Raw genomic sequence first — 21,509 nt, 5'->3', positions numbered from 1 at the left:
TTCCGGGGATTTTAGTTTTGGCAATTAGCAGTGATTTTGTCCTTTTAGCTGGCAGAGGCAGGCATTACTAGCCTGGGTCTCTAGAGAATCTGTCAGCATCACAGTCACCTCTACAGAAGAAGAAACTAAGTGTATCTGTGTCAGTATCTGTCTGTGTGTCTTTCACCTGTGCAGCCATAAAGCCCACGTCAGTTCCAGCCACATAAATCCATCTAACACCAGCAGGAGGACCCTCAATGTCACCAAAGCACAGATGCAAGTCATTAAGCCAAGCCATTACCAGGTTCAGAGGGATCAGGTTCTGTGTATGGAAACACAGCAGGGAAGGTGGGTCTGAGAACACACTCAGCCCAGATGAGGCCATTAGACATTAAGCAGCAGCTAACGAGGATCAGGGGTCCCCAGGGCCATATACACATTAGCTTTGGAAAGATGGAGTTGAAATTTATTTTCCACCTGCATACTATCCATATTGTTAAAGGGACATTTCAAAACTGATCAGCTTCATATTCATCATCTCCAGCACCACCCCAACATCAATCTGAAAATGTCACGTTTACATGATGTAATGACGCCACGTAAAATGTTGCGCTACACGTGCAACACAGCATTCCTAACCTAGCCCACTGTCTGCTGTGGGGAGCAGTCAACAAGTCCAGCAGTCATTTGAAAGAGTAAGACAATTTCAGCGAGACAACTCAAAGGCAAATCCATTAAAGCCAAGATAAAGGAATTCATTGCCCTTGACAATCAACCGTTCTCTGTTGTGGGTGATGTTGGCTTTCGCCGACTGGTCGAGCACCTGTACACACTACCAAGTGTGCCATTTTTAGACGTTGCCCTACAGGAGTTACACAGTATAGGCGTCACTGCTATTAGCTTCACAACATACTATGGAACGCCGTTTGGGTCAAAGCTGGACAAGAACGATACAGTAGCACTGTCAAAGCTGGACAAGAACGATACAGTAGCACTGTCAAAGCTGGACAAGAACGATACAGTAGCACTGTCAAAGCTGGACAAGAACGATACAGTAGCACTGTCAAAGCTGGAAACAAGAAAGTCTGCAAACAAGCAAACACTGGCCACGAACGATGTGTTTACAATACCGCGTTGGTAATAAAGCATAATTTGTTTGACCGCAACTTCTGGGGTAGCTAGCTTTAGCTTGGTACCTAGCTAGCACCAATACAACCAGCCTGAAAACAATGACCAAAAGAAACTGCAGTCATTTTCATTATTCTTAGCAATGATTTAGGGATCCTTTAAATATTAGCTAGGTTGCCACTTGTTGTTGTTCACCTATTGAAATTGAACTTCAGTTCATGAAAATAAATAGCGAGCCAGCTACTTAACCCTATTGCCCAAAGCTAACGTTATAAGCAGCCAGCTAGCTTCATCTGGCTAGTGAGGCTCGACCTGACCGGGTTGTGTTGTGAAGCTAGCCACAATAAGGATTAGGCACAAGAGTGGAATTGGCGGTTTTCCTTCAAAATAAGGATTTGATACAGCCTGGATTCGAACCAGGGACTGTAGTGACACCTCTTGCACTGAGATGCCGTGCCTTAGACCGTTGTGTCCATGTGTGTGTGTAACTATTTAACTGTAGTAGAATGCCTAAAAGGCTCTAAAATTGTAAATATCGGTTATCGGTATCGTATTTTTTTTTTAGCAAGAAACATTTTGGAAATCGGTATCGGCCGAAAATGTAATATCGGTGCATTTACATTTAAGTCATTTTAGCAGACGCTCTTATCCAGAGCGACTTACAAATTGGTGCATTCACCTTATGATATCCAGTGGAACAACCACTTACAATAGTACATCTAATCTTTTAGGGGGGGGGGGGGGGGGGGGGGGGGGGGTTAGAAGGATTACTATATCCTATCCTAGGTATTCCTTAAAGAGGTGGGGTTTCAGGTGTCTCCGGTGGTGATTGACTCCGCTGTCCCTGGCGTCGTGAGGGAGCTTGTTCCACCATAGGGGTGCCAGAGCAGCGAACAGTTTTGACTGGGCTGAGCGGGAACTGTGCTTCCTCAGAGGTAGGGAGCGAGCAGGCCAGAAGTGGATGAACGCAGTGCCCTTGTTTGGGTGTAGGGCTGATCAGAGCCTGAAGGTACGGAGGTGCCGTTCCCCTCACAGCTCCGTAGGCAAGCACCATGGTCTTGTAGCGGATGCGAGCTTCAACTGGAAGCCAGTGGAGAGAGCGGAGGAGCGGGAGGGGTGACGTGAGAGAACTTGGGAATGTTGAACACCAGACGGGCTGCGGCGTTCTGGATGAGTTGTAGGGGTTTAATGGCACAGGCAGGGTGCATCACTCATTTTTCACATATGTTGATGTTGGGGTGGTGCTGGAGATGGACATTTCCCTTTAAAGGCTTCTGTGCCATTTCTGCTGAATTCCAAATAAAACATGGAACAAAAAAATGACAAAAAACAGCAAGAAATGTACCATCCAGTCAAAGTGTGAGAACTGAAGAGGGGGGTTTGCAAGGCTTGTCATGTTCGTCTCTGCCACCTCTGTACTGTATGCCTCGTCTTCTTCCACCACGGTGGCTAACCACAAAAGACACATTTAGCGCACTGCTGCTTAGAATACAACACAGGTGTTTGTTTGTGCGTTGCAAACCACGACATGTGACCTGAATGTGGACTAGATTAAGCGCATGGGCAAAATAGCTCAGAATGCATTAACTCTTTAATGACATCACTAACACATGCAGAATGGTTAGCTATAGGAGTGCGTCATCGGCCGGGTCAATGGCCTCTCCCGTGTTAAATTCAACGAGAGAGAGAGAGAGACTTAGTGGTAGCAAACCAGTTCTTCCCTGCTCTCCAAGTCACAAGATGTACTACTTCAGGTTTGACCAGTGACCACAAGGGCTAAGTTGAACAACATAAGACCACAGCACACAGAGCAGCAAGTCAGACAGGTTCCTTCCTTCAACAAGGAAAGGAAACATGGAGCCAAACGGTGGTGCTGTACATGATTCCAAGATAAATCCTACTAGCCTGGTCCCAGATCTGTTTGTGCTTGTCTTGCCAACTCATGTGGTCATTGGCTAATGGCTATAGGCCCTGCAGTCCAAACAGATCTGGAGCAGGATAAATCTGTGGTTCTCTGTGGCACGTGGAGATCAGCGTGGAAGCTCTTTCATCTGTGTAATACACACCAACAGCCAGGCAGGTCAGGCTCAGCTGGACTGTTACACCTTCAGCTGCCCTCCACATCACCCCTGACCCTGCACTCAGCCAGATGCTCTCTCAGTCAAACAATCAGACGCTATCCCCTGGACACGGTTCATTTTCCACATTCAAAGTTTGTGTGTTGCAATCGCAAAACCCGGCTCTCCTCTCCTCCCACTCATCCTCACGTCTTGCTATCTGTACTTTCTCCTCCTCCTCTTTCCTTCCTCCTCCTCCACATAGAACGTTTGTGTTCCAAACCCCTGGCTATCCTCCTACTCCCTCCTCCTGGTCTGGGCATGGAGATAAACAAGCAGTTGGCCAGGCTCTCCATCCAGAAAACAAGCCCTCTCCAGCTCAGAGGGAGCCAGATACAACAGAGGACCTGATCCCTGCCTCACCACTGGCTCAGACTAACAGCTAAACTCACCCCCTCCGTACATACTGAATCAACCTCCAATGAAACAAGCCCTCCAGTGTTGTATGTACGTATGTGTGTGTGTATGGAGAGGCGGATCAGCCAAATCCAAAATGCTTTGTATTTCTCCCTCTCCTTTCTCTGTGGAATGATCCAATGTTATTCCCAGTTCTTAGGGACATCTCCAAGCCAAGCATCAGTCCTTAGGGATGTCACCAAGCCAAGCATCAGTGCAGTAATCTGGGCCCAGTTGTTTTCAGTTAGTGTGTGTTGTAATGTGCATGCTCGTGTGTATGTGTGTGGAATGTGCATGCTCGTGTGTGTGTGTGTGGAATGTGCATGCTTGTGCGTGTGTGTGGAATGTGCATGCTTGTGTGTGTGTGTGTGTGGAATGTGCATGCTCGTGTGTGTGTGTGGAATGTGCATGCTCGTGTGTGTGTGTGTGTGCCAGGATATGAGAACAGAGGGGTGTGTGGTATTACTGGCTAGAGCCAGGGCTGGGCATTGATAAATTCCTTTTCCATTTCCACATATCAAATATTAATACAGATGGGGAAATGGCTGGAAGGCTGGGATCAGAGTGCCTAGTCACCATTTCCAAGGATTTGTGGTGGTCAGAATTACTGGCAGGGCAGGCAGTGAGTGGTGCTGTATGGACCATATAAATATAATTAGTAGAATGGTCAAAGCCTAGAAATAGAATTAGTAGAATGGTCAATGCCTAGAAATATAATTAGTAGAATGGTCAAAGCCTAGAAATAGAATTAGTAGAATGGTCAGAGCCTCTCCAGACCACGGATATTTGACTGGAATAGGAATGTCTGTTGTACTAAGTCCATTTCTATGGCTATGTACAGTACGCCCACTCCCAGTCAAGGTTATGGTGGCCGCATAGGGAGAAAGCACTCTCAGAAGGCAATGGGTTAATGGGATCAACCAAGAAACATTGTTCAATCAATTCAGAGCACTATATCCATTATATGACTGACAATGAGATGTCAGATTGAGGCGAAAACAGGACGGGTGAGGCCATCAAAGCTCACCCACCAGACCGGTTACAGAGTCTTATCAAACTAAACAATACGGGACAATAGTAGAATAGACAAGAGCAAAGCAGTCACTGTTATACGAGTCACTCGGATGACAAATCACTTGGTGACTTGTAGTTATGAACACAAAGATATGTAACAGTCAAATGAAAGCAGAGCTGCAGTGAGTGACTTAGTATTCTGGCAGCAGGTTTCCAACGCCACTGGAAAGATCAAAGACACACTGATAAGGAGGCCATATCAGGCTCACGGAGCGTGTGTGTGTGCGTGTGCGTGTGTGCGCGTGTTTTGAACCAGTATCTGAAAGAGCACTAGCACTCATCCCCATCCTCTAACAATAGCACAACACCTAAGGAAGGTGGCTAGCTAGCTTAGGCTACAGGCAGCTACTCAGCGTACAGTACACGATCTGTAACACCCAAACCTGAGCACCACTTGGACCCTAAAGATGACCGAGTGCTGGTGTACATAAACCTGGAGCCACCCAGACCACTGTGAGCTGACCCACTCCTGGTGTACATAAACCTGGAGCCACCCAGACCACTGTGAGCTGACCCCACTCCTGGTGTACATAAACCTGGAGCCACCCAGACCACTGTGAGCTGACCCACTCCTGGTGTACATAAACCTGGAGCCACCCAGACCACTGTGAGCTGACCCACTCCTGGTGTACATAAACCTGGAGCCACCCAGACCACTGTGAGCTGACCCAGTCCTGGTGTACATAAACCTGGAGCCACCCAGACCACTGTGAGCTGACCCAGTCCTGGTGTACATAAACCTGGAGCCACCCAGACCACTGTGAGCTGACCCAGTCCTGGTGTACATAAACCTGGAGCCACCCAGACCACTGTGAGCTGACCCACTCCTGGTGTACATAAACCTGGAGCCACCCAGACCACTGTGAGCTGACCCAGTCCTGGTGTACATAAACCTGGAGCCACCCAGACCACTGTGAGCTGACCCAGTCCTGGTGTACATAAACCTGGAGGCACCCAGACCACTGTGAGATGACCCAGTCCTGGTGGACATTGACCTAGGGCCACCCAGATCACTGTGAGATGACCCAATACTATTCTTCTTCAGATAGGTCTCAGAGGCTCTGGCTAAACATGCACAAGAAGTGCACTAGAAAGGGAATATGACTAGGGTTGCAAAGGCTCGGAAACGTTTCTGGTAAATTTCCAGAATGTTTCGTGAAATTTTCCATGGGAAATTAAGCCCGGGAAGTTAGGGAATTTTGCTTAACTGTATCAAAAAAATGTAGCTTATAACAGTGAAACTTTTTTGTGGGATACACATAAGGCAATTCTAGGTCTTGTGGCACATTTTGGTTAAACTATCCCCAATTCAATGGAACCACAGTGCATTCTTCCATCACATGTACAGCTGATTCTCAAGATCTTGCACACTAATGAGATGCTATTGAGCCCACACTACTACACTGTCTGAGCCAAGGACTACATGCTTTCTGGTAAGATTTGACTACAATACTGGGTGGGGTGAATATATTTTATATGACATACATGATTTTTTTGTTAACTAGTAAATAGTAGCCTACAGCAAAGTGTGTTTAAATCATTTCTAACGTCACAATTTCTGCTAGTTAGTTTTTGATACCATGTGGGTTTTATCTTGCTTGAGCCTGCTAACTGAGGAGTGTTAATTCACCTGTTTCCATACATGTTTCATTTTAAAACATTTATCTGACAAAGGAGTTCTTTAATCTAACTGCTTAACTATTTATCTGTACATGGAATTGTATTTGGTTGTTTTTTTACTCATTCTTTTCTCATCTATACAGGAAAATTCCACGGGCACTATCTGATGTGTGGAGTCATTTCACTGCAGCTAATGTAGATGGAAAATCTGTGTACATTTGCAAATACTGCACCAAATCATATGTGAAGAATGCAAAAAAGATGCAGAATCATCTGGCCAAGTGCATAAAGTTCCCTCAGTGCTCACAACAAGCAACCTCTGACAAAAGTCCCTCTCATCATTTTCACCTCGAATAGAAGTAATCAGACACCTTATCGACAGCAACAGCTCATGGTCCTCCTGGAATCAGATGTTTTTTTGACTCAATGGAGGAACGCAGTCAGAGAAATGCTGATGAATGTCTTGCTCGAGCTGTGTATGCAACTGGTTCACCTCTGATGCTCACAGGCAATGTGTATTGGAAGAGATTTCTGAATGTTCTTTGCCCAGCATACACCCCTCCAACCAGACATGCTTTATCTACTCATTTGCTGGATGCAAAGTTCAACAGAGTTCAAGTGAAGGTCAAGCAAATCATTGAGAAAGCAGACTGTATTGCAATCATCTCTGATAGGTGGTTAAATGTTCGTGGGCAAGGAATAATTAACTACATCATCTCCACCCCTCAACCAGTATTCTACAGGAGCACAGACACAAGGGACAACAGACACACCGGTCTCTACATTGCAGATGAGCTGAAGGCAGTCATCAATGACCTTGGACCACAGAAGGTATTTTCACTGTTGACAAACAATGCTGTGAACATGAAGACTGCTTGGTCTAAAGTGGAGGAGTCCTACCCTCACATCACACCCATTGGCTGTGCTGGTCATGCATTGAATCTGCTCCTCAAGGTCATCATGGCACTGAAAACAATGGATACACTCTTCAAGAGAGCCAAGGAAATGGTTAGGTATGTGAAGGCTCATCAGCAATCTACCTCACCAAGCAAAGTGAGAAGAATAAGAGCACCACATTGAAGCTGCCCAGCAACACCCGTTGGGGTGGTGTTGTCATCATGTTTGACAGTCTCCTGGAAAGGAAGGAGTCTCTCCAAAAAATGGCCATATCACAGTCTGCCGATATGGACAGCCCCATCAAGAGGATCCTCCTGGATGATGTATTTTGGGAGAGAGTGGTAAGCAGTCAAACTCCTGAAATCTATAGCAGTAGCCATTGCACGGGTTGAGGGAGACAATGCCATCCTGTCTGATGTTCAGACTCTGCTTGCAGATGTAAGAGAAGAAATCCGTACTGCCCTGCCATCTTCACTGTTGCTCCAAGCAGAGGAAACTGCAGTTCTGAAATACATCAAGAAGCGTGAAGACTTCTGCCTGAAGCCCATACACGCTGCAGAGTACATGTTGGACCCCAAGTATGCTGGTAAGAGCATCCTGTCTGGTGCAGAGATCAACAAGGCCTATGGTGTCATCACTACCGTGTCTCGCCACCTTGGCCTGGATGAGGGCAAGGTTCTTGGCAGTCTGGCGAAGTACACTTCCAAGCAAGGGCTTTGGGATGGAGATGCAATATGGCAGTTGTGCCAACATATCTCATCAGCCACCTGATGGAAAGGACTTTGTGGATCCCAGGCTCTTTCCCCTGTTGCCTCCATCATCCTCCAAATCCTACCAACATCAGCCGCCTCAGAGCGCGACTGGTCCTTGTTTGGGAACACACACACACACCAAAGCACGCAACAGGCTGACCAATACAAGGGTTGAAAAATTGGTGGCCATCCGGGCAAATTTGAGGCTTTTGAGCCTGACAACGAGCCATCTTCAACAAGGTTGGAAAGTGACAGTGAAGATGAGGCCTCAGAGTCTGATGTTAAAGAGGTGGACATTGAGGAGGTCCAGGGAGAAGACATGGAAGACTGAGAGGAAGACAACCAAAGCTTTAGTTTCTAGACTATCATTTTACAGATGTATGTTGAAAACGTTTTTGGGAGATGCGATGGATCATTGGGGATCATTCAATATTCCCTTTCTGTTGTTGTTCAGTGAAATCATCCCATGTGAAGAGTCAACTCATTTAATTAAAGTTAAATTCGTAACTAAATCGTTTTTTTTTATTTCTATTGGAAGGATTTAATCATTTGAATTATGTCTACTTATGATAAGGTGAAAGGTTTGTGTCTGTCTTTATATGATATGGTAAATATATCCAATACAAAAAACATCTACATTTAAATGGTATTAATATTAATTTGCATATATTCCCTGTTAATTCCCATATATTCCCACGGAAAGTTCCCACCTCTGAATATTCCCCAAAATGTGCAACTCTAAATAGGACATAAACATAATGCACTATAAAGAGAATAGGACTGTTGTGAGTGGGCTGATTTAGGTGGACTGAATCAACTGAGTTGTATCTTTGCCAGGGGAAGATTCGTACTGTTCCGAGATATGCCGAAGGGTGGGTTAAGTTAAGAGCGATTACTCTGGACTGGCAGTGCAATGCAGTCTGGTCTCAGTCTGGGTCCCAAATGGCATCCTATTACCTACACAGTGAGCCCGTAGGGCCCTGATCAAAATAAGTACACTACACTATGTAGGGAATAGGGTGCCATTTGGGCCTCAGTGTGGGAGAGCCTACTACCCAGGGTGTGAGGAGGAGAGTTCTCACGGATTAGAACAGGCCTCACTCTAATCCAATGGAGTTTCTCCCAGCACACTAACAGATAAGTAGGGATGTGGGAACTGGCTGGCTGGCTGGCTGGCTGTGTGTATCTCTCTACTGTAGTACTACAGACAGTAACAGGCTGTGTGTCTCTCTCTACTGTTGTACTACAGACAGTAACAGGCTGTGTGTATATCCACACACACAGCCCAGAGCTGCCAGACAGACAGACGGCTATCATTAAGAGATAAAGGAAGCCTGGCTGGCTTAAAGGACTGCCAGACTGTGCCTTGGAGAAGTAGCCCAAAATACTAGAGAATACAACATTTCACCTACTTCTATTTCTGAGAAGAAGAGGTCGAACCAACCATCTCTGTACTTCCGCTTTCAGTTTAAAAAATGAGCCAAGGCGAACCCCCGAGGTGAGAGCCACAACATATGGACAGTCCGTCAAGCTAACATCCCACTCGTCAACGTCGACACAGTCCGTCAAGCTAACATCCCACTCGTCAACGTCGACAGTCCGTCAAGCTAACATCCCACTCGTCAACGTCGACACAGTCCGTCAAGCTAACATCCCACTCGTCAACGTCGACACAGTCCGTCAAGCTAACATCCCACTCGTCAACAGTCCGTCAAGCTAACATCCCACTCGTCAACAGTCCGTCAAGCTAACATCCCACTCGTCAACGTCGACACAGTCCGTCAAGCTAACACCCCACTCGTCAACGTCGACAGTCTGTCAAGCTAACATCCCACTCGTCACGCCGACACAGTCCGTCAAGCTAACATCCCACTCGTCAACGTCGACACAGTCCGTCAAGCTAACATCCCACTCGTCAACAGTCCGTCAAGCTAACATCCCACTCGTCAACGTCGACACAGTCCGTCAAGCTAACATCCCACTCGTCAATGTCGACACAGTCCGTCAGCTAACATCCCACTCGTCAACGTCGACAGTCCGTCAAGCTAACATCCCACTCGTCAATGTCGACAGTCCGTCAAGCTAACATCCCACTCGTCAACGCCGACACAGTCCGTCAAGCTAACATCCCACTCGTCAACGCCGACACAGTCCGTCAAGCTAACATCCCACTCGTCAACAGTCCGTCAAGCTAACATCCCACTCGTCAACGTCGACACAGTCCGTCAAGCTAACATCCCACTCGTCAACGTCGACAGTCCGTCAAGCTAACATCCCACTCGTCAACGTCGACAGTCCGTCAAGCTAACATCCCACTCGTCAACGTCGACAGTCCGTCAAGCTAACATCCCACTCGTCAACGTCGACACAGTCCGTCAAGCTAACATCCCACTCGTCAACAGTCCGTCAAGCTAACATCCCACTCGTCAACGTCGACACAGTCCGTCAAGCTAACATCCCACTCGTCAACGTCGACAGTCTGTCAAGCTAACATCCCACTCGTCAACGTCGACAGTCCGTCAAGCTAACATCCCACTCGTCAACGTCGACACAGTCCGTCAAGCTAACATCCAACTCGTCAACGTCGACACAGTCCGTCAAGCTAACATCCCACTCGTCAACGTCGACACAGTCCGTCAAGCTAACATCCCACTCGTCAACAGTCCGTCAAGCTAACATCCCACTCGTCAACGTCGACACAGTCCGTCAAGCTAACATCCCACTCGTCAACGTCGACACAGTCCGTCAAGCTAACATCCCCCTCGTCAACGTCGACACAGTCCGTCAAGCTAACATCCCACTCGTCAACGTCGACACAGTCCGTCAAGCTAACATCCCACTCGTCAACGTCGACACAGTCCGTCAAGCTAACATCCCACTCGTCAACAGTCCGTCAAGCTAACATCCCACTCGTCAACGTCGACACAGTCCGTCAAGCTAACATCCCACTCGTCAACGTCGACAGTCTGTCAAGCTAACATCCCACTCGTCACGCCGACACAGTCCGTCAAGCTAACATCCCACTCGTCAACGTCGACACAGTCCGTCAAGCTAACATCCCACTCGTCAACAGTCCGTCAAGCTAACATCCCACTCGTCAACGCCGACACAGTCCGTCAAGCTAACATCCCACTCGTCAATGTCGACACAGTCCGTCAAGCTAACATCCCACTCGTCAATGTCGACAGTCCGTCAAGCTAACATCCCACTCGTCAACGCCGACACAGTCCGTCAAGCTAACATCCCACTCGTCAACGCCGACACAGTCCGTCAAGCTAACATCCCACTCGTCAACGTCGACACAGTCCGTCAAGCTAACATCCCACTCGTCGTCAACAGTCCGTCAAGCTAACATCCCACTCGTCAACGTCGACACAGTCCGTCAAGCTAACATCCCACTCGTCAACGTCGACACAGTCCGTCAAGCTAACATCCCACTCGTCAACGTCGACACAGTCCGTCAAGCTAACATCCCACTCGTCAACGTCGACACAGTCCGTCAAGCTAACATCCCACTCGTCAACGTCGACACAGTCCGTCAAGCTAACATCCCACTCGTCAACGTCGACACAGTCCGTCAAGCTAACATCCCACTCGTCAACAGTCCGTCAAGCTAACATCCCACTCGTCAACAGTCCGTCAAGCTAACATCCCACTCGTCAACGTCGACACAGTCCGTCAAGCTAACATCCCACTCGTCAACGTCGACAGTCCGTCAAGCTAACATCCCACTCGTCACGCCGACACAGTCCGTCAAGCTAACATCCCACTCGTCAACGTCGACACAGTCCGTCAAGCTAACATCCCACTCGTCAACAGTCCGTCAAGCTAACATCCCACTCGTCAACGTCGACACAGTCCGTCAAGCTAACATCCCACTCGTCAATGTCGACACAGTCCGTCAAGCTAACATCCCACTCGTCAACGTCGACAGTCCGTCAAGCTAACATCCCACTCGTCAACGCCGACAGTCCGTCAAGCTAACATCCCACTCGTCAACGTCGACAGTCCGTCAAGCTAACATCCCACTCGTCAACGTCGACACAGTCCGTCAAGCTAACATCCAACTCGTCAACGTCGACACAGTCCGTCAAGCTAACATCCCACTCGTCAACGTCGACACAGTCCGTCAAGCTAACATCCACTCGTCAACAGTCCGTCAAGCTAACATCCCACTCGTCAACGTCGACACAGTCCGTCAAGCTAACATCCCACTCGTCAACGTCGACACAGTCCGTCAAGCTAACATCCCACTCGTCAACGTCGACACAGTCCGTCAAGCAAACATCCCACTCGTCAACGTCGACACAGTCCGTCAAGCTAACATCCCACTCGTCAACGTCGACACAGTCCGTCAAGCTAACATCCCACTCGTCAACAGTCCGTCAAGCTAACATCCCACTCGTCAACGTCGACACAGTCCGTCAAGCTAACATCCCACTCGTCAACGTCGACAGTCTGTCAAGCTAACATCCCACTCGTCACGCCGACACAGTCCGTCAAGCTAACATCCCACTCGTCAACGTCGACACAGTCCGTCAAGCTAACATCCCACTCGTCAACAGTCCGTCAAGCTAACATCCCACTCGTCAACGTCGACACAGTCCGTCAAGCTAACATCCCACTCGTCAATGTCGACACAGTCCGTCAAGCTAACATCCCACTCGTCAATGTCGACAGTCCGTCAAGCTAACATCCCACTCGTCAACGCCGACAGTCCGTCAAGCTAACATCCCACTCGTCAACGCCGACACAGTCCGTCAAGCTAACATCCCACTCGTCAACGCCGACACAGTCCGTCAAGCTAACATCCCACTCGTCAACGTCGACACAGTCCGTCAAGCTAACATCCCACTCGTCAACAGTCCGTCAAGCTAACATCCCACTCGTCAACGTCGACACAGTCCGTCAAGCTAACATCCCACTCGTCAACGTCGACACAGTCCGTCAAGCTAACATCCCACTCGTCAACGTCGACACAGTCCGTCAAGCTAACATCCCACTCGTCAACGTCGACACAGTCCGTCAAGCTAACATCCCACTCGTCAACGTCGACACAGTCCGTCAAGCTAACATCCCACTCGTCAACGTCGACACAGTCCGTCAAGCTAACATCCCACTCGTCAAACAGTCCGTCAAGCTAACATCCCACTCGTCAACGTCGACACAGTCCGTCAAGCTAACTCCCACTCGTCAACGTCGACAGTCCGTCAAGCTAACATCCCACTCGTCACGCCGACACAGTCCGTCAAGCTAACATCCCACTCGTCAACGTCGACACAGTCCGTCAAGCTAACATCCCACTCGTCAACAGTCCGTCAAGCTAACATCCCACTCGTCAACGTCGACACAGTCCGTCAAGCTAACATCCCACTCGTCAATGTCGACACAGTCCGTCAAGCTAACATCCCACTCGTCAACGTCGACAGTCCGTCAAGCTAACATCCCACTCGTCAACGCCGACAGTCCGTCAAGCTAACATCCCACTCGTCAACGCCGACAGTCCGTCAAGCTAACATCCCACTCGTCAACGCCGACACAGTCCGTCAAGCTAACATCCCACTCGTCAACGTCGACACAGTCCGTCAAGCTAACATCCCACTCGTCAACAGTCCGTCAAGCTAACATCCCACTCGTCAACGTCGACACAGTCCGTCAAGCTAACATCCCACTCGTCAACGTCGACACAGTCCGTCAAGCTAACATCCCACTCGTCAACGTCGACACAGTCCGTCAAGCTAACATCCCACTCGTCAACGTCGACACAGTCCGTCAAGCTAACATCCCACTCGTCAACGTCGACACAGTCCGTCAAGCTAACATCCCACTCGTCAACGTCGACACAGTCCGTCAAGCTAACATCCCACTCGTCAACGTCGACACAGTCCGTCAAGCTAACATCCCACTCGTCAACGTCGACAGTCAGTCAAGCTAACATCCCACTCGTCAACGTCGACACAGTCCGTCAAGCTAACATCCCACTCGTCAACGTCGACACAGTCCGTCAAGCTAACATCCCACTCGTCAACGTCGACAGTCCGTCAAGCTAACATCCCACTCGTCAACGTCGACACAGTCCGTCAAGCTAACATCCCACTCGTCAACGTCGACAGTCCGTCAAGCTAACATCCCACTCGTCAACGTCGACACAGTCCGTCAAGCTAACATCCCACTCGTCAACGCCGACACAGTCCGTCAAGCTAACATCCCACTCGTCAACGTCGACACAGTCCGTCAAGCTAACATCCCACTCGTCAACGTCGACACAGTCCGTCAAGCTAACATCCCACTCGTCAACGCCGACACAGTCCGTCAAGCTAACATCCCACTCGTCAACGTCGACACAGTCCGTCAAGCTAACATCCCACTCGTCAACGTCGACACAGTCCGTCAAGCTAACATCCCACTCCTCAACGTTGACACAGTCTGTCAAGCTAACATCCCACTCGTCAACGTCGACAGTCCGTCAAGCTAACATCCCACTCGTCAACGTCGACAGTCCGTCAAGCTAACATCCCACTCGTCAATGTCGACAGTCCGTCAAGCTAACATCCCACTCGTCAACGCCGACACAGTCCGTCAAGCTAACATCCCACTCGTCAACGCCGACACAGTCCGTCAAGCTAACATCCCACTCGTCAACGTCGACACAGTCCTTCAAGCTAACATCCCACTCGTCAACATCGACACAGTCCGTCAAGCTAACATCCCACTCGTCAACGTCGACAGTCTGTCAAGCTAACATCCCACTCGTCAACGTCGACAGTCTGTCAAGCTAACATCCCACTCGTCAACGTCGACAGTCCGTCAAGCTAACATCCCACTCGTCAACGTCGACAGTCTGTCAAGCTAACATCCCACTCGTCAACGTCTGAAGGAAACCAAACTCCCCATATAGGGCAAATGATCTCTAGAGACATAGTGTATGAGAGGGGAGCGCAGCAGGAGAGGAGGTTAGTGTGTGTGTCTGCCTGCCTCTACACAGGGGAACTTCCCCAAACAGTTGATGCTACTTACAGAGGCCCAGCTGGAACTAATACAGCAGCAAATGCAGAACTGACTGTATCCATTTAGCAGTAGGCCTATATAGAGAGGGCCTTGTGAAGAGCACAGCCACAGTACAGAGAGAGTGAGTTTCTGCCTGCTAGGCCTCTGTGGTAATGCCTTCACATCTGTGCAGGGCTGTGCGGACACACACACACAGCCAGCTAAAGCTGCAGGGTAAAACCCCAGGCCTAGAGCTGGCACGAGGCCATGGGTTTCCAGGAACAGACTATCCATCCAGTGTGTGTGACAATGCATTCTCTAAAAACGTTCACACATTTTGAAAAGGTAAAATCCTGTCAATGAGCCCATATCTTCATCACAGGGAAGGGTTTATCCCGCCGGCACAGCAGAGGATGCAGGCATTTGAATAGTGTGTGTGTGTTGAGAGACAGAGAGCCCACTAGGAATACCATTCACACCAGTGGCCCAACTAAGATTCATATTTCACAAAAATGCAAAAAGGGACACAAGTCTAAGTCTGATACATAGGGTTGTTTCTAAAAATACACAGAGAAACTCGCAAAAAGTGCAACACACACACACACACGTGAATCACAACATAAATCTCCCACAGTTTGTGGACAGTGTTTCCTTTTCCACTCTCTGTTCCTGTTGAACCAAAACAAGAGGAACTGAACCTGTATTACTGTCTCTAGCTGACAACTACCTGTCTGTCAAAACCCCTCACCACTGTTAAATATGAATGTCACTCATGGTTGCCTTGACTACTTGATTTAGCCTAGAGTGTGAAGAAACGGCCATGTTTGGAAGTTTTGAGTTTTATCAGTCTCACACACACATGAAATGGGGCCTCAATGGAAACAGCCATGCCTCGAAGAGTGGAGTGGAGAATAAGGAAGCAGGCAATGACAGAAAGTCATGTTCCAAATGGCAACCTATTCCCTATATAGTGCACTACTTTAGACCAGAGCCCTATTCCCTTTATAGTGCACTACTTTAGACCAGAGCCCTATTCCCTATATAGTGCACTACTTTAGACCAGAGCTCTATATAGTGCACTACTTTAGACCAGAGCTCTATATAGTGCACTACTTTAGACCAGAGCTCTATATAGTGCACTACTTTAGACCAGAGCCCTATTCCCTATTTAGTGCACTACTTTAGACCAGAGCGCTATTCCCTATATAGTGCACTACTTTAGACCAGAGCTCTATATAGTGCACTACTTTAGACCAGGGCCCTATTCAGTGCACTACTTTAGACCAGAGCCCTATTCCCTATATAGTGCACTACTTTAGACCAGAGCTCTATATAGTGCACTACTTTAGACCAGAGCCCTATTCCCTATATAGTGCACTACTTTAGACCAGAGCTCTATATAGTGCACTACTTTAGACCAGGGCCCTATTCCCTATTTAGTGCACTACTTTAGACCAGAGCCCTATTCCCTATATAGTGTACTACTTTAGACCAGAGCCATATTCCCTATATAGTGCACTACTTTAGACCAGAGCCCTATTCCCTATTTAGTGCACTACTTTAGACCAGAGCCCTATTCCCTATTTAGTGCACTACTTTAGACCAGAGCCCTATTCCCTATATAGTGCACTACTTTAGACCAGAGCCCTTTTCCCTATATAGTGCACTACTTGGCTTGGTTAGTTTAAAAAAATAATCCAGATTTTTTGTTTTGATATTTTTTTGTTAACATTAAATGCACTATGCATTATGTGGGTTGAATACATATCTTGCATTACTCATCTCATATTTATTTACTGTTCTCTATACTATCTACTGTAGCTCAGTCTATGCCGCTCAGTCATTGCTCATCCATATATTTATATATTCCTAATTCCATTCCTTTACTTAGATTTGTGTGTATTAGGTAGTTGTTGTGGAATTGTTAGATTACTTGTTAGATATTACTGCACTGTCAGAACTAGAAGCACAAGCATTTCAACACCTGCAAGAACATCTGCTAAATAAAATTGGATTTAATTAAGTTTTATTTGATGACTATTATTTAATTCCAAGTCACCATCTCTACAGAGCTCCAGTCTGACTAAACCACCTCTACAGAGCTCCAGTCTGACTAAACCACCTCTACAGAGCTCCAGTCTGACTAAACCACCTCTATAGAGCTCCAGTCTGACTAAACCACCTCTATAGAGCTCCAGTCTGACTAAACCACCTCTATAGAGCTCCAGTCTAACTAAACCACCTCCATAGAGCTCCAGTCTGACTAAACCACCTGTATAGAGCTCCAGTATAACTAAACCACCTCCATAGAGCTCCAGTCTGACTAAACCACCTCTATAGAGCTCCAGTCTAACTAAACCATCTCTATAGAGCCGCTGTCTAACTAAAGTGTCGCTGTCTAACTATTAGTAGTTCAATGTAAATAAAGCAGGGTTTCCTCAAACTCGGTTCTGGGGACCCCAAGAGGTGCACGTTTTGTTATTTGCCCTAACACTACACAGCTGGATGATTAGTTGATTATTTGACTCAGCGAGGGCAAAAAAAACAAATACCAATACCTCAAAGAAACTGCCCTCTATGGATCCTCTCCTGATCGCTCATTCTTCTGTCTCTTACATAGCAGGCGTAAAAGAAACCGGAAAAGTAGCCATGCAATGAATTATGGTCATGATAGTTAATTATCCCATTTTCTGTGCTAAACTATGTAGAATATTGGCCTGTTGGAAACTACAACTCCCTACGCAGGTTGGGAAATGAACATGTTGGTCCTTGATCATTTATCTCTACAGAAACTGCAGCGCAATGTGTGCATTGAGCTCACAGAAGAAAAAAAAAACAAATGGAATTCAAATAATTGAACCAACGGTGGCAAATGAGTTGTTTAAAAACTAGATTTCGGTTAATCACTCAGCACTAGTCGAGTCAAAAGCAGTGCACGATATAGGAACACGGTGCCATTCTGACACATCTTGAAAGTTGCCTGGGAACCTGTACTACCAGGACTGTTGATGGTTATATCACTCAGCCCACATTAACTGTACTGAGGAGAGGCAGGCTGGTTTATCAGCTTATCTGGCTCCACTGATGATGATGAATAAATGTGTGTGTTGTGTTTTCCCCCTGATGGACAGGAAGACAGGCTCAGGGTTGGTCATGTGACTAGCTGACTGAAAGCCTACCACTCTATTTCCCAGCAGCACTTACTGTAGTAATGCAATGCCCCCCCCCCCCCCCGACCAATTCCCCTGTACCATCAAAACAAGTATTAACCCTTCACCCTCCCTCTGGGTAGAAAGATATTGCATTTGTAGGCTCTCGCGTGTTTGTTTGAGTGTGGAGACATGAAATGGGGCTAGTAGGAGAATTGGAGTCTTATGAAGTTATGAACAGGAATCTCTCTTTCGTTCTAGAGATTCAGACAATGCTGGTTTTCGTGACTGGTTGGGTTATGAGGCTAGACTCCCTCTCCATTGCATCTGCTGCAGACATCATAAGAGACTCGTCAACTTAAAAAAAATTACTTTTTTTTTCTGTTCCGTTTTCAGGGCAGTTCAAATAGACTAAAATCCGTTCTAGCAGCAGTGACAGTTCTATGTCTGTCTCGGCTATTTCTGGAACTAGGCAACAATGATGGAAACAGCAGGGCTGTGTTCCAAGTGGCCTAAAGTTCAGATCATTGGCTCAAATAACTCCTTATAGACCTAGTTTGTTACTTACCAAAGGAGGGCTGACGACCTTTTCAAATGACCGACTATGACAAAACTATCTTAGTCAGTTCAAACTTGGTCAACTGCCAAGTCATACGAGTTAGCCTACTTCCCCTTCAGTCTTTGTGTCAGTTAATGTGGACTTAAGTCCTAAAAAGTTGTGACATTGGGTCAGTGAAAGTTGGTGCCCAGCGGTCTACAGTTACAAGCCAAGTGAAAAGGTCCACTGTGTAGGGATAAGTCCCAAATGGCTCCCTATATAGTGCACTACTATTTATTGACTCTAGCCCTATGCAGGGCTCCCTTGCAAAATAACTTGGTCTCAAAATGGGACTCCTTGTTAAAATAAAAGGTTAAATATGGGCCCAGGTCCAAAGTAGTGCACTACGTAGGGAATAGGGTGCAATTTGGAACACACAGTTTGTGTGTATAGTGCTGTCTTCAGATCTGGATCTCTCTGGTTGGTGCTCTCCTGCAGAGCTCACAAACCTCCAACCTCTCAGATCAGCCAGTCACGGTTGAGGATCTCAAGAGGGTTTGAAACGAGAAGAGAAAACAGAGGAAATGAAAGAAGGAGAATTTGCAAGCAGAACAAGCAGCAGCAGGACATCTGCTTTGAATAAGAGTTACTTTAGAAGAGCTAGTAAACGCAAAGCGGACATAGAACCTACTGTAACTTTCAAAAAAGGGATTCTTAGAACTCTATAAACAGACACTTCAACAGTGGCTTCCAATTAGGGAAGGAAACTTGGGGTCTCGTTGTCTTTTTCCTTTTCTTTCTGCAGGGGCTCAAGGTTTTTGGTTTCCCGTCAATCAGCACTTCACAGATTGCCGTAACTAAGGTCATGTGGGTCCCAAACCCCAAACTACATGTGGTTGCAATTCAGTCATCCTGCCCCTAGGGGGGTGCCCAATGTGGTGCCTCTTGCCTACCAACCAGTTACGTAACGTATACTTCCTAAACGGCACCACATGGGGAAGGTTGTGCACTATGCAGGGATTAGTGCACCATGTGGAACACAGCCCATGTATTTCAGGAGTGGGACGGATCATCTCCACCTTGGTGTTGTTTTTAAAGCCTTTTCAGAGAAGCTGGCTGGGATTAGAGGCAACTCCCGAGTGGCACAGCGGTGTAAGACACTGCATCTCAGTGCTAGAGGAGTCACTACAGACCATGGTTTGATTCCAAGCTGTATCACAACCGGCCCTGATTGGGAGTCCCATTGGGCGGTGCACAATTGGCCAAGTGTCGTCCGGGTTTGGCCGTCATTGTTAAATAAGAATTGGTTCTTAACTGACTTGCCTAGTTAAATAAAGGTTAAATAAAAGAAGCTGTGATTGATGAAGGGGGATGTCAGGGAACAGAGTGGCTCCCTGTGCAGCTGCTCTGGCCCTGACATATCCCCGTCTCAAGTCAGTCAGTGCTGATTGGAGAGATGGGTTCAGGGTAGAGCTGGGCGATATGGACAAAAATCCATACCGGGATAAATTGCCTGAATTGATGCAAAAACGATAATTTGCACCACAGTTGTTTTTCATTAGCCTTTAAACTATTAGTTTGATTAACAACAAATCACCCATATTAGCAAACGTATTTCACTTCAAACTACACATTCCTCTAGTATAGGCTACTTATCGTAATGAACACCATCAGCAAAACGCCTGTGATAAGTGGTCAGTATGGTCAGTGTTGATCATTTTCTGTGTATCGTCCCAGCTTTAAAATCAGTCAATTAGGGTCTAGCAACAGCAGAATACAAATCCATACAAAATAAAATAATCAAAATATTGAGCAAGCTTGCAGCTGCTGAATCAGAGAGAAAATGCAATTAATTTATTCAGAGCCTCCATAACAGAGGAGTCACGACTGACTTGCCATTTTTCTGACAGACTGCGCGCGCACACACACACACACCACACACACACTACTGTTAGACCTGGGATGTCTCTGGGAGGTGTTCTAAACCCTTTATAGTGCACAACATCTGACCAGGGAACCAGAAGGTTCTAGACAAAGTAGTTCCCAATATAGGGAATAGGGTGCCATTTGGGACTTATCCTCCCTCCCTCCTCCTCCTCCTGGGTAGACCAGACCGCCACAGCCCGATTGAGGCCACGTAACGTCCGCCCAGAACTCTGGGGCTATCCACTAACCCTTAGCATAATTCAACAAAGCTCTTCAGCCCCGGATATCGTCCCAAATGGCACCCTATCTTCCCTATATAGTGCACTACCTTTGCCCAGGGCCCAGAGAGCTCTAATCAAAAGAAGTGCATTTTATGGGGAATAGAGTTGCATTTGGGTCACAGAACTGATATCTCCAGTGTTTACAGTTTCAAAGTGCCTCCATCCTCAGAAGCTATTTGCATCAATTAGAGACAGAGGGTTTCCATCGCCTGCTCATCTCCATAGAACAAAGTCAGAGTTGCCATGGTAATGAGCTTTAGCTCAGACTCAGTCCCAAATGGCTCACTGTCCCATGTAGTGCACTATATAGGAAATAGGGTGCCATTTTGGACTCAGTCAGAGACTCACCCAGAAGCTGAAAACCATCAGGATTACTACAGCCTCCCGTTTTATGACTGTCTTGAGTATCTGCCCTCATATCCAGGCACCGCACATGTTTGCAAATCCTAGTCCGCTGCGACTTAACCAAAGAGTGGTTTCCATGTTACCAGTGCAAAGCATCCTTGGCAATCCTCTTTAAAATAAATAAATAAATACTACTTGCTAGAGTGCAAAGATAGCACTATAGGGCTAGAAATAACTTCCCTGAAAATAACAGGCGAAGGGGTAAAGAATTCTAAAAAGGCAGCCTAAGCCACAATAAGGCCCATTTTTAACACTAGTCC

The sequence above is a fragment of the Salmo trutta genome, unplaced genomic scaffold (assembly GCF_901001165.1).
Source record: "Salmo trutta unplaced genomic scaffold, fSalTru1.1, whole genome shotgun sequence".
NCBI lineage: Eukaryota > Metazoa > Chordata > Actinopteri > Salmoniformes > Salmonidae > Salmo > Salmo trutta.
The sequence above is the reverse complement of the archived record's forward strand: the minus strand, read 5'-3'. Positions refer to the sequence as shown.